This window comes from Triticum aestivum, chromosome 4A, assembly GCF_018294505.1.
Source record: "Triticum aestivum cultivar Chinese Spring chromosome 4A, IWGSC CS RefSeq v2.1, whole genome shotgun sequence".
Taxonomy (NCBI): Eukaryota; Viridiplantae; Streptophyta; class Magnoliopsida; order Poales; family Poaceae; genus Triticum; species Triticum aestivum.
Window position 1 is genome coordinate 277,164,505 of NC_057803.1, and position 13,596 is coordinate 277,178,100.

The window sequence follows — 13,596 nt, forward strand, 5'->3', positions numbered from 1 at the left end:
CAGTTTGTTTTAACAAGTAGTAGGAATGCGTGCTGATGTGCCAAATCTCCTCATGTTCCTTTCGGATAATCCGAAATCTAGGGGTAAATGAAAGATCAAGGTTTTCTCCTTGATCAATCGACTTGCCTGCTTCCTTTCATCTGGCCAACGGTTCCTGTATCATTAGCTAGATCTGTTATGTCAACCTCAGAGACAGATGCTTATGTAAGAAGAAGGTATCCCGAGGGGAACATGTCAAGTATCCACCTGGCATCGAACTATATTTTATGTATGTTAATGAAAGGTTTAGACTAAAGCGGGGTAGAGGAATTGGTAAACTCATCAGGCTCATGACCTGAAGACTGCAGGTTCGAATCCTGTCCCCGCCTTATCACACGTTAGATAGATACCAGGATCTGAGTCCTGATCACCTATTTTTTAATCCCTGTTGTTATGGAAAGTGTTGCTGTGTCAAATCGAGATTATGTGGGTGTTCAACTTATTAAGCAATTCGTTCGTCCTCAATAGCTCAGTTCGGTAGAGCGATCGACTGTTAACTGATTGGTCGTAGGTTCGAATCCTACTTGGGGAGATTTGATTCATTCTTTAATGTAAGAATAAAGAATGAAATTAAAGGGCTTGCTTTGACCCTTAGGAGTAGAGTAGGTAACCCATTTTCTATCCTTATTTCCATTTCTATTGCATTTTCTATCTCATCGTATCACATTGTGTTCTATGATTCCACTTCAACAAAAGGAAAGAGCATACCTAAGTTCAATAGCTTTACGTCCGCTATCCCGATCATGATTTTCCTGCTCTCAGGGGGAAAGTAAAGGCCCTTTCTTACTCGAAAGCCATTCCAATCAAGGCAAGAGCCAGAAGTAGACTGACTTGTAGATTGGGTAGCAATAGGCTATGACCTAGCTCACTTTACCAAGAACATAGGGCGTAAGATCAAGAGGTTGTTCCACCAAAAGATGGGGATCCTATCTCTCCACAAGGGTTCCATTTCTATCGAACTAGTCTTGGCGAGTTGCTTTAATTCCACTGGGGGGGGGGGTTGTAGCTAGACCAATTCTCTACATTGTTATTATTGTCCTCCCGACCGATCGATCACATCCTAAACTCTGTATGTCAAGCTAAGAGTAACCATAGTCTCAGCAAATAGATAGTCTCCTTCCTTTGTTACCGATCTTCTTATAATGCCGGGACACGCCCAGAAGTTTCCCTAAGTGACATGGCTAATAGGAATATTACAAATTTACTCAGCGTCCATTGTTTATTCCCGTCCATATCTGTTACGGTTTGTTTCCTAGAGCAGCACTTAGGAGCAGTTGGAAAATAAACCACTTTCAACACCCGGGCGCTAAGAGACATATGATCTTGTAGAATCCACCAGAAAAACTCAAAAGATAAAGAGAGGTATGCACTATGAAGGAAGCCCTCTAACCCACTCTTCCTTCCCCTACCTACCCATAAGGTAAGTAGGGGCCTCGACATCTCTATTTCCTGAGAAACCTACTAGAACTACTTTGAGATCCCTACCAATTCGAGAAACAATACAAATCTGCCAAAAAAACTAATTAATTACTAGCCTCCCTTTTTGGGTGCCTTCCACTGCTTGTGCGAGTGAGCAATTATTTTTCGGATATCCTCGGTTCCAAGATCTCGAGCAGAGCAAACTCCCGGGGGAACGTGTGCACCATGAATAGGATCTCCCCAGGTTCCAGGAATGAAAGAAGTGAGTCTATCTTGCACTCTAAACTAGGGAAATCTTTATAATCCGATCACAAAATCCACGCTTAAAATGTTTCTTCGTAATTGTCAGGTGGCCCCCCCCCCCGCTCCGGAGGAGAAGCTTCTTCTATGGCTATGGCCAAAAGGAGAAATAGTCCTGTTCATTATATGGCTATGGCCAAAAGGAGAAAAGGATCTGGTGTGATGTGTCTCATCCGTGTAATATTTTGGAATTCCTCTTCCAACTCGTCCCGGAATGGGCGTTATGGCAAAGAACAAGAAGAAAAAGATAGAAGGAATTTGTCCAATAGTAACAAATGGTGCCTCCATAGGTTGACATCCGATCCAACCTAGTAGTAAGCAATCCGCCAAAAGCAACCAAAATATTCCTTGGTGAATCGGTCGAAAACTTGAACTGCGCACATACATTTCTTTTAAAAAAGGTAAAGCCAAGAGAGATATAAAAACTGGTGCTATTGCGGCTACACCTCCCGCTTTGTCAGGTATACTGCGAAGAATGGAATGGATCGGTAGGAAATAGCATTCCGGCACAATATGAGGCGGGGTGGGCATCGGATTAGCAGGTATATAATTGTCGGGATGCCCCAAAACATTAGGAGCAAAAAAAAATCCAAATGGAAAAAAAGATAGCAGAAGGTACCCAACCTACAAGATCATTTACATAAAAATAAGGGTAAGAAGCAATTTTATCCATCTCAGAATGTACACCCAATGGATTATTTGATCCACATTGATGCAATGCGGCCAGATGAAGAAGACTGGCGCCTACTAAAATAAGGGGGTGTAAATGATGGACACTAATAAAACGATTTAAGGTGGCATTGTCCACGGAGAAACCACCCCAAAGCCAAGTCACTATGGTATCTCCTACTACTGTTATGGCGCTAGCTAAGCTTGTAATTACTGTTTCTCCCCAAAAGCTCATCTGGCCCCAAGGTGGTACGTATCCTATAAAAGTTGTCACAATCATTAATAGGAATATGAAAACTCCGAGACACCGAACAAATTCCCTAGGACTGCTATAACTCGCATGATATAGACCACGAAAAATATGAAGGTGAACCACAATGAGAAACATACTTGCCCCATTAGCATGCATATAACGGAGCAACCAGCCCCCTTCAACATATCTCATAATGTGTTCTACGTTGTTGAAAGCTAGATCCACATGAGGTGTGTCATGCACAGCTAAAAAAACGCCGGTCACTATCTTAATGACTAAACAAATACCTGCTAACAAACCGACCCCCCACCAATAACTAAGATTGCTCGGGGTTGGATAATCTATCAAATGATGGTTAAGTGTGGAGTATATATGTTGTTTAAGAAGAGATAATCGTTGGTTCCTTATAGTCATTTCTCTTTTCTATCGTTACAACTCCTCTTCCCCCTTATTTACCCCCTTGCCTTGATGGAAATTGTCTTCGCTGCGCCCTGAATAATCAAAAAGCTGCATGAGAAGATTCATCCCATTTTGGCGAGAGGGAGGCAGCGAATCACCTGGGCTACGGATTTGTCGGTTAGTTGATTCTCGAAATAAGGTCATTCGAAAAAAAAACTGTCGCTTTCTCTGCCGGTTTCTTAAGGCTTCAAACGAACGACTAGTCATTAAGAAACCCATGAAATCAAAGTCTATTCTTGACCTTTCGTGAAGAAGTTTTGCCTGCGCCCAAACTACCTAGCCGTTTTCAAAAGAACATCGATTTCCATCTCAACAAAGAAAGAACTCAAAATAAATGAAAACAATATTGTTGTCCTATTACTCTTTTTTCCTTGTGGAGCTTTGGAAAGGAGAGAATTTGAATAAAGTAACTCTTAGAAACTCTTATTAGACAAGAGAGAGTCAATATGATATTGGCGTGGGTTCTACCAACTAAACGAAGAAGTTTTTGATTGTATAAACAGTGTACAATGATAGACGCTTCTTCGACACACATGGAGACATACCTCCCGTAGCTGACCCCTGAATTCAAGGATACTGCCTGCTTTGTTACTAACTGACAGAAACCCCTTAATACAATGTTCGTTTTTCATAAATGTCATAAGGTAGGTAGACCCGGTCTTGCGCTCATCCGGTTAAGTGGCACATTGTGCTAAGTGCTCAAACCGTTGGATGATCTTAGCTGTATCGCCTCATACAAATTAGTTAAGCGAGAAAACAAACAACTACATAGGAGCTCTATGGCGGGCCACCAGCAGGAAGATCGAATGGCTTAGCGCATCCTGCGCCTACTAGACCTGACTTCGTAGGATACTCTGATAGACTAGTCGAATGGCAATGGCCTAGTGGTTGTATCTGCTTGCTGATTCCTATTAAGAATACGAGAGTGACAAATGAGATGGGGATCTTGGCTATCATCAAACCATCCTCCCGCCGCTTATCTCTTTCCTTTCTATATGATATGTCTACTTGCACCTCAAGGGCCGGTCATTTATGCTCTCCACTGCATGAACAACATTCCCAACTAGATCTGTACGGCTTCCATTATCTCCTTTTCGATTCCCGACTCTAGCTCATAGGTATCCATCAGAGCAACTAGCCTTGAATGCTTAAACCTATCAATCCTCTCCTAAATTTCTTTCATTTTGTCGTTGGGCAAGGAGCAATCCATTCAGCACTTTCCGATGGGGACCAAAAGCCACCGGGCTACCAAGAAGTTGGATTCAGTTCAGTCCCGTTTTCAAGATCCGGTTCAGTGTTTGGGATGGCTTGGTCCAAGCCCACATCCATAGTAGATAGACTTGAGCAGGCAATTATGCCACCTACTGATATGATTGATTATGACAATTATGTGTAACACCCTCGATGCGGCTATATCTCCCACGTGTCGAGGCAAGACTTAGAGACATAACCGCATTGAAAGCAATGTCGCAAGTTAGGCAATCTTCACAACATCCCATGTAACATAAATAATAAAGGGGAGATAACATAGTTGTCTTACACTCGCCACGTCAATCAAGTACATAAATAGCATTACAACATTCAAACACTCATGGCCCGACTACGACGCCAAAATAAAAGATAACCCCACATGCGACATGGTCCTGATCACCCCCAATTGGGCACCACTACTGATCATCAGGGAAAGACACATAGTACCGTTGAGAGTCCTCGTCGAACACCACTTGAGCTCAAGCGCGTCACCTGGAGCGGAATCATCAGGCCCTGCATCTCGTTTAATAGTAATCTGTGAGCCACAGGGACTCAGCAATCTCGCACCCTCGCGATCAAGACTATTTAAGCTTAATAGGAAAGACAAGGTAAATATGTGGAGCTGCAGCAAGCGACTAGCATATATGGTGCTATCCTGTTCGCAAAAGAGAGTGAGAAGAGGAGGCAAAGCGCGAACGAGAAACTAGAGAACAACCTGCGCAAGCATTACTCGAACATCGTGTTCACCTCCCGGACTCCGCCGAGAAGAGACCATCACGGTAACTCACATGGTTGATTCATTTTAATTAAGTTAAGGTTCAAGTTATCTACAACCGGACATTAACAAATTCCCATCTGCCAATAACCACGGGCACGGCTTTCGAAAGTTCAAATTCCTGCAGGGGAGTCCCAACTTAGCCCATGACAAGCTCTCACGGTCAACGAAGGAATAGACCTCCTCCCGAGACGTTCCGATCAGACTCGGTATCTCGGTTCTTCAACACACTTCGACGGGTTAAAACAAATCCAGCAACACCGCCCGAATGTGCCGACAAATCCCGATAGGAGCTGCACATATCTCGTTCTCAGGGCACAATCGGATAAGCAATCCGTACAACTAAAACCAGCCCTCGAGTTTCCCCAAGGTAGCGCTGCAAGGGGCTCTAGGTTGGACCAACACTCAGAGGAGCACTGGCCCGGGGGGGGGGGGGTTAAATAAGATGACCCTCGGGCTCCGGAAACCCAAGGGAAAAAGAGGCTAGGTGGAAAATGGTAAAACCAAGGTTGGGCATTGCTGGAAAAGCTTTAATCAAGGCGAACTATCAAGGGGTTCCCATTATAACCCAACCGCGTAAGGAACGCAAAAATCCGGGAACATAACACCGATATGACGGAAACTAGGGCGGCAAGAGTGGAACAAAACACTAGGCGAGAGGCCGAGCCTTCCACCCTTTACCAAGTATATAGATGCATTAAGATAACATGGCAATATAGTGATATCCCAACAAGTAAATAATGTTCCAACAAGGAACGGTCTCCAATCTTCACCTGCATCTAGCAACGCTATAAGAGGGGCTGAGCAAAGCGATAACATAGCCAATCAACGGTTTGCTAGGACATGGTGGGTTAGAGGTTTGACATGGCAATTTGGGAGGCATGATAAGCAAGTGGTAGGCATCGTAGCATAGGCATAGCAAAAGAGTGAGCATCTAGCAAAGCAAAGATAGTAGTGATTTCGAGGGTATGATCATCTTGCCTGCAAAGTTGTCAGAGTTGACTGGATCCTCGAAAGCAAAATCAATGGGCTCCTCGTTAGCGAACTCGTCTCCCGGCTCTACCCAAACAAGACAAACAAGCAAACGGAACACAATCAACCACGTGCAAAGCTCAAACAATACGATGCAAGGATGGTATGTTATGCGGGATGCGATGTGGGATGCATATGCAAGATTTGACAAGGGATGCATGAACCTGGCCTCAACTTGGAAGTCCAAGTGTGCCACTCGAAAGATGAGATGAAATCACTTGAAAACTATATAAAGAACGCCGGAATCGGAGTTACGGTTTGGAAATGGCAAGCGATTCAAATATGGCACCGGTCTGCGATTTACAGCAAGTAGCCATCTAAATGCAACAAGATGAACATGCTACAGCACCCAAACATGGCATCAAAATACATGGCAGGAATCCATTCATTATGCTTAACAAAAGTCTAGCACTGAGCTACGGCCAATTCATCCATTAACAGGTTCAAACAAGCATGGCAAAAATGCATTTGACAAACAGATTTCAGACTTAGTGAAATTAACACTTGTCTGGAATTTCAGATCAGATAGCACACTTCGGAGCAACAAAACTACATGCTACAGGACCTAAACATGGCAAAGTAAAGCATGGAATGGAGCTACTCAAAGAGCTTAACAAAAGTCCCTTAGTGACCTTGAGCCAAAAGGGATCAGAAAATAGAATTGCAAGCATGTGAACATGGCAAAAACATAATCAGTTCTCAGACTTGGTGAAAACTGGAGCATGCTGAAAACAGATATCAAGTAGGCATGTTTACGAGCTCGATGCACTCACTACAGAGCAAGTCATGACAAGCTAAGCATATACCCAACAAGAATACACAAAATGCAAGCTAGACATGGCAAGAACAATAGCATGGCATGCACGGCTCAACTACAACATCATCGGCAAAATCGCTAACAAGTAGACAATCTGCCCAGATTCATGAAATGACAAAAGTAGAGCTCGATTGACTCAAGCTAGGGTGCTCCATAATAGCAAACAAAGACATGGATGGAAATAGCACTACAAGATTAACAAAACATCCTTACTGATCATCCTCAAAAGAGGCACGGATCATTAGGAAACAACATGAACATATGGCCATATGAGATAAACAGCTCAAGGACTCAGTGGAAATGCTAAGTCCCTGAAATCAGCATTAACAAATGACTCACTTTGCAAGCTTGTGCTAGTCACCACACACATCACAAAAATACATGGGTTGCACCTCTGGAAAGATGGCAAAACCCTTAATAAAACACATGTAGAGCTCATGGGCATATCATGCACCCAATAATCATGGCAAAAATGACAAATATCTAATTGGAGCAGCAGATCTGACAATTATCTCAAATAGCACTCTTCTAACAGCATTCGGGCATCAAGATGAACTCAAATGAAAATGATGCAATAAGATGAAATGATGTACTCTCTGAGACGAACATTTTGATATGCTATATGCCCAAAACGGAGCTAGGGATGCGGAGTTATAGCACGATGAACATGAGCAAATTATTAGGGTTTTGGGCAAAGAAAGTCAACCGTCTCAACTTCCAGATCTGGATCCGGTTTGGCGCGCGGATCGAGGATGGCCGGAGTTCGCGCCGGAGCTCGACGGGGAGGCCGCCGGGGAAGAAGGCCGGCGAGGGGCGCCGCGGTGGTGACTAGGCGACGGCGGGCGGCGCGGGGCCGGAGCCGCGGCGGTAGTGGCCGTAGATGGAGGCGCGGCTGGCGAGGAGCGCGGGGCGGTGGCTTGCGGCGCCGGCCGGCGAGGTCGTCGGAGCTGACGGCGCGGCGGCCGGAGTCGGCCGGCCTCGAACAAGGCGGCGGCGGGATGCACGGGCGCGGGGCGCTCGGGCCGTGGGGGCCTGCCTCGGGCCGGGCGGGCTTCGGCGGGAGGAGGTGGCGGCACGCCACGTGGCAGGCGCTGGTTGGCGCGGGCAGCGGCGGCGGCTCCGTCCGGCGCGGACGGACAATGTCCGGCGCGGCGGAGACGAATTTTAGGGTTTCGGGGGAGAAGGAGATCCGGAATTTCAAGGAGGGGGTCTATATATAGAGGTAGAGGGAGCTAGGAGTGTCCAAATGAGGTGCGGTTTTCGGCCACGCGATCGTGATCGAACGCTCTAGATGATGGAGAGGGTTTTGGTGGGTTTTGGGCCAACTTGGAGGGGTGTTGGGATGCAACACATACGAGGCCTTTTCGGTCCCTCGGTTAACCGTTGGAGCATCAAACGAAGTCCAAATGGTACGAAACTTGACAGGCGGTCTACCGGTAGTAAACCAAGGCCGCTTGGCAAGTCTCGGTCCAATCTGGAAATCTTTAATCCCCACACATGAAAGAAAGGTAGAAATGACCACCGGAGGAGAACGAAGCGCCGGAATGCAAAACGGACAACAGGGAAAATGCTCGAATGCATGAGACGAACACGTATGCAAATGCAATTCACATGATGACATGATATGAGATGCATGACAACGATAACAACACACGGAGGCAAAAACCCGAACCCGAGAAAATAAAATAACTTAACGCCGGAAACGGCAAGAGTTGGATTACATATTGGGTAAATCACATCCGGGGTGTTACAACACTCCACCACTACGAAATCTCGTCCCGAGGTCTAGGACTGAAAGAACACCGGGTACTCAGAACGGAGGTGATCCTCGCGTTCCCAGGTAGCTTCACGGTCGGAATGGTGTGACCACTTAACTTTGAGGAATTTGATTGACTTGTTGTGAGTCTTGCGTTCAGTCTCTTCAAGAATAGCAACTGGGTGCTCACGGTAAGAGAGATCTTCTTGGAGCTCAATGTCCTCGAAGTTGACGGTGCGGTCAGGAGTCTTGAAGCACTTTCGGAGCTGAGAGACATGGAACACATCATGAACATTTGCAAAGTTTGAAGGAAGCTCGAGTTGATAGGCGAGATCGCCTCTCTTGCTGACAATCTTGAAAGGTCCCACGTATCTAGGGGCAAGCTTCCTTTGATACCGAAGCGACGAGTACCTTTCATTGGAGAGACGCGAAGGTAAACATGATCTCCGATCTCGAAAGCCAAATCACGGTGCTTACTGTCATAGTAGCTCTTCTGGCGGGATTGGGCTGCTTTGAGGTTATCTTGAATGACTTTGCACATCTCCTCTGCCTCTGTGATTAAGTCATTACCGAGAAGCTGACGTTCACCGGTTTCAGACCAGTTGAGAGGGGTACGCACTTCCTGCCATACAGAATTTCAAATGGGGCCTTGCCCGAACTTGCTTGAAAACTGTTGTTGTAGGAGAATTCAGCATAAGGAAGACAATCCTCCCACTTCATGCCGAAGGAGATCACACAAGCCCTGAGCATATCTTCAAGAATCTGGTTGACACGCTCGACTTGACCGCTAGTTTGAGGATGGAAAGCTGTGCTGAAGCGGATGTTGGTGCCCATGGCCTTCTGAAAAGAATCCCAAAACTTGGAGGTAAAGATGCTGCCACGGTCTGAAGAGATCACTTGTGGAATACCGTGCAGAGAGACAATTCGAGAGGTATAGAGTTCCGCCAATTGAGCTGCAGTGATTGACTCTTTGATAGGCAGAAAGTGAGCCACTTTGGTGAGTTTGTCGATGACAACGAATATAGCATCATTGCCACGCTTGGACTTTGGAAACCCAGTCACGAAGTCCATCTCAATGTGGTCAAACTTCCATTCTGGAATGGCAAGAGGTTGGAGGAGACCAGCTGGCCTTTGGTGTTCTGCCTTCACTCTTCTGCAGACATCACACTCATTCACGAATTGAGCAATCTCGCGCTTCATTCGAGTCCACCAATAAGCCTGCTTGAGGTCCTGATACATCTTCGTGCTCCCAGGGTGGATGGAGAGGAGAGAATTGTGAGCCTTGTTCATGATCACTTTACGAAGGTCACCTTTGGGCACAACAATACGATCCTCGAAGAAGAGAGTATCCTTGTCATCAAGGCGGTAGCACTTGTACTTGGGTTGACTCTTGGCAATCCCAATCTTCACCTTTTTCACCATAGCATCAAGAAGCTGAGCTTGGCGAATCTGGTCTTCCAAGGTAGGAGAGACTTGAAGGTTGGCGAGGAAACCTTGAGGAACAACTTGCAGATTAAGTTTGCGGAAAGCTTCACAAAGCTCGGGTTGATAAGGCTTGAGAATCAGACTGTTGCAATAAGCCTTCCTGCTCAATGCGTCAGCAATCACATTGGCCTTGCCTGGAGTATACTCGATACTCGGATTATACTCTTGAATCATTTCGACCCATCGAGTTTGCCTGAGGTTGAGATTAGGCTGAGTGAAGATGTACTTGAGACTCTTGTGGTCAGTGAAGATGTCCACTTTTCTTCCCAATAAGAGATGTCTCCAAGTCAAAAGAGCATGCACAACTGCCGCCAACTCGAGATCATGAGTGGGGTAGTTCTTCTCATTGGGCTTCAACTGGCGAGAGGTATAAGCAACAACTTTCTTCTCTTGCATCAACACTGCGCCAAGACCTTGGAGAGAGGCATCACAAAAGACCTCGTACGGCTTGGATTCATCAGGCGGAGTCAGAACTGGAGCAGTGATCAATTTCTCTTTCAAAGTGTTGAAAGCAATGTCACACTCCGGAGACCAAACGTACTTGACGTGCTTCTGGAGAAGATTTGAGAGAGGCTTCGCGATCTTAGAAAAGTTTTCAACGAATCTTCGACAGTAGCTTGCGAGACCGAGGAAGCTACGGAGTTGCTTCACGTTCTGAGGAGGTTCCCAATTCACAATTGCAGACACCTTCTCAGGATTCACCGCAATGCCCTTGGCAGAGATGATATGACCAAGATAAAGAACCTCATCGAGCCAAAATTCGCACTTGGAGAACTTGGCGTAGAACTTGTGTTCCCTCAGCTTATCGAGTACCAAACGCAAGTGCTTGGCATGATCTTCCTTGTTCTTCGAGAAAACCAGAATGTCGTCGAGATAGACCAAAACGAAGTCATTGGTGTAGGCGTTGAAGATGAAGTTCATCATGCGAGAGAAAGTCGGAGGAGCGTTGACGAGGCCAAAAGACATGACAGTGTATTCATATGAACCATAGCTTGTCCTGAAAGCCGTCTTGGGAATATCTTGCTCACGGATTCGAATCTGATGATAACCCATACGGAGATCAAGCTTGGAGAATACTTGGGCACCTTTGAGTTGTTCGAACAGCTCGTTGATGTTGGGAAGTGGGTATTTGTTCTTGATGGTCTTCTTGTTCAATGGACGGTAATCAACACAAAGTCGGTCCGTTCCATCCTTCTTCTTCACAAAAAGAACACCACAACCCCACGGAGAAGAACTAGGCCGGATGAGACCCATTCTCTCTTTAATATCGAGTTGCTTCTTCATCTCCTTCAACTCTTCCGGTCCGAGCTTGTAAGGACGCTTGCACACTAGTTCCGTGCCAGGCTCAAGATCGATGACGAATTCAACTGGCCGGTGCGGAGGCATTCCTGGAAGCTCTTCTGGAAAGACGTCTTGATATTCGCAAACGACTGGAATTTTCGAGATAGCATCTAGTTCACCCTTCTCATTGAGAGAAAATAGACGGATGGTATCATCATGAGCGGCAAAGACAATTACATCCTCAGACGAATGAGTCAATTGAATCTGCCTGGCTGCAAAATCAAGCTGAGCCTTGTGCTTAGAAAGCCAATCCATTACGAGAATAAGATCAATATCCGAGTCACCAAGAACATTTGGAGAAGACAAGAACTTATAGTCACCCAAAGTGATTGTAATATCCGGAACACATACTCGAGATGTCATTTGACGGGCCGGAGAGACAATAGCCAACGGTTTCGACAACACTTGAGTAACAAAATCATGCTTAGATGCAAATGGTCTCGACATGAAACAATGCGATGCACCAGTGTCAAAAAGAACTCTTGCAGGAATATCGTTAACATGAAGGTTACCCATGATGACATCTAATGAATCCTCTGCCTGAGCTATGTTCATCAAGTTGACCTTGGCATGCTTGGGGTTATGCTTGACCACAGCTGTACTTGCCGATCTCACAGGAGGAGGAGGAGGAAGACGCCTCTGGTTGAAACACTTGTTGGCATAGTGACCGTTCTGTTGGCACTTGTTGCACGTGACCTCTGAAAGCGGACGGTGATACAGAGCACTTGATCTTGGAGCTTGAGACGAAGTCTTGTTCTGAAAGCCAGGGTTGGGTGAGTGGGAAGATCCACTGCCACCTTTGCTCTTCTGATACGGCTGACGAAACGGAGGAGGAGGAAGCCAATACTTCTGCTGCTTGGCCACTTGAGTGGAGGAACAAGGAGTAGCATCTCTGACTCGCTTCTTGGAAGCATCACACCTCAGTTGAGCGGCCTGTTGCTTCAGTCCCATGTTGTAGAACTCATCGTACCTCAAGGGCTCAAAGAGAACAAGAGCTAGCTGAATTTCTTCTCTGAGACCACCCCTGAACTGGTATATCATGCTCTTCTCATCAGGGACGTCCTGCTTAGCAAAGCGGGCGAGCTTCTGAAACAACTTGTTGTAGTCATAGACAGACAAAGAGCCTTGCTTCAGGTTGCGGAATTCCTCACGCTTGCTTTCAACCACGCTCTGAGGAATATGATGAGCTCTGAAATCTTGACGGAATTCATCCCAGGTAATAACACGTCCACCTCTCGAATCCTTGTACTGCTGGAACCATTCTGCAGCTTGATCTTTGAGTTGGAAGGAAGCGAACTTGACGAAGTCCTCAGGCCTGACGTTACTGCACTCGAAATGCTTGCACAGATCCACGAGCCAATCATCAGCATCAGTTGCCTCAACACAATTGCTGAAAGTCTTTGGCCCGTTAGCAAGGAACTGGTTGAGTGTAGCAAAGTGATTCTGATTGTTGCCTTGGTTCCCTTGGTTGCCTTGATTGCGCTCTTGAAGAATTTGCATGATCAACTGTGTGTTTGCATTGGTTGCGGCCATCACAGCTTGCCATGCCTCCGGAGGAGGTGGAGGTGGTGGCGGATCTTGATTCTGATTCTGATTGGTGCTCTTAGCGGGAGCCATCCTGAAGAGGTTGACCACCGTTAGCACATTGACAGATAAAATGAAGCTGAATCCAACGGAATGAAAATTGCAACATAAAGTCTTCACATCCGAACAAAATGAACGAATGCATTCCTCTTGAAATGGTCACATATCCATAAATTGAGAAGCCACTTAGAATTTAGGTAGAGAAATAAATCAACAAGGTACGGATCAAGAACGAATACTCGGTAAGAAATCCCAATCTCAAACCAAATATCCGTGGAAGAAGAACTAGAGCTACAAGAATTCCCACCTATGAAACTCCCGAACCTTTCCGGTTATGCAATCAGGTGTTGGGGATACAAGGGAAGCATAATATCTCACCCAAATCTAGCAAATCCTACATCCAGCTGTATCCATCC

The 13,596-nt window shown here is 45.9% G+C and overlaps 2 non-coding genes across 2 annotated transcripts; both read left to right on the forward strand.

Moving 5' to 3' along the window:
* Nucleotides 1-294: 294 nt before the first annotated feature.
* TRNAM-CAU (transfer RNA methionine (anticodon CAU)) lies at nucleotides 295-368 on the forward strand. The gene has a single exon. It is a non-coding gene; the product is annotated as a tRNA-Met (tRNA).
* Nucleotides 369-497: 129 nt separating this feature from the next.
* TRNAN-GUU (transfer RNA asparagine (anticodon GUU)) lies at nucleotides 498-571 on the forward strand. The gene has a single exon. It is a non-coding gene; the product is annotated as a tRNA-Asn (tRNA).
* Nucleotides 572-13,596: the final 13,025 nt, after the last annotated feature.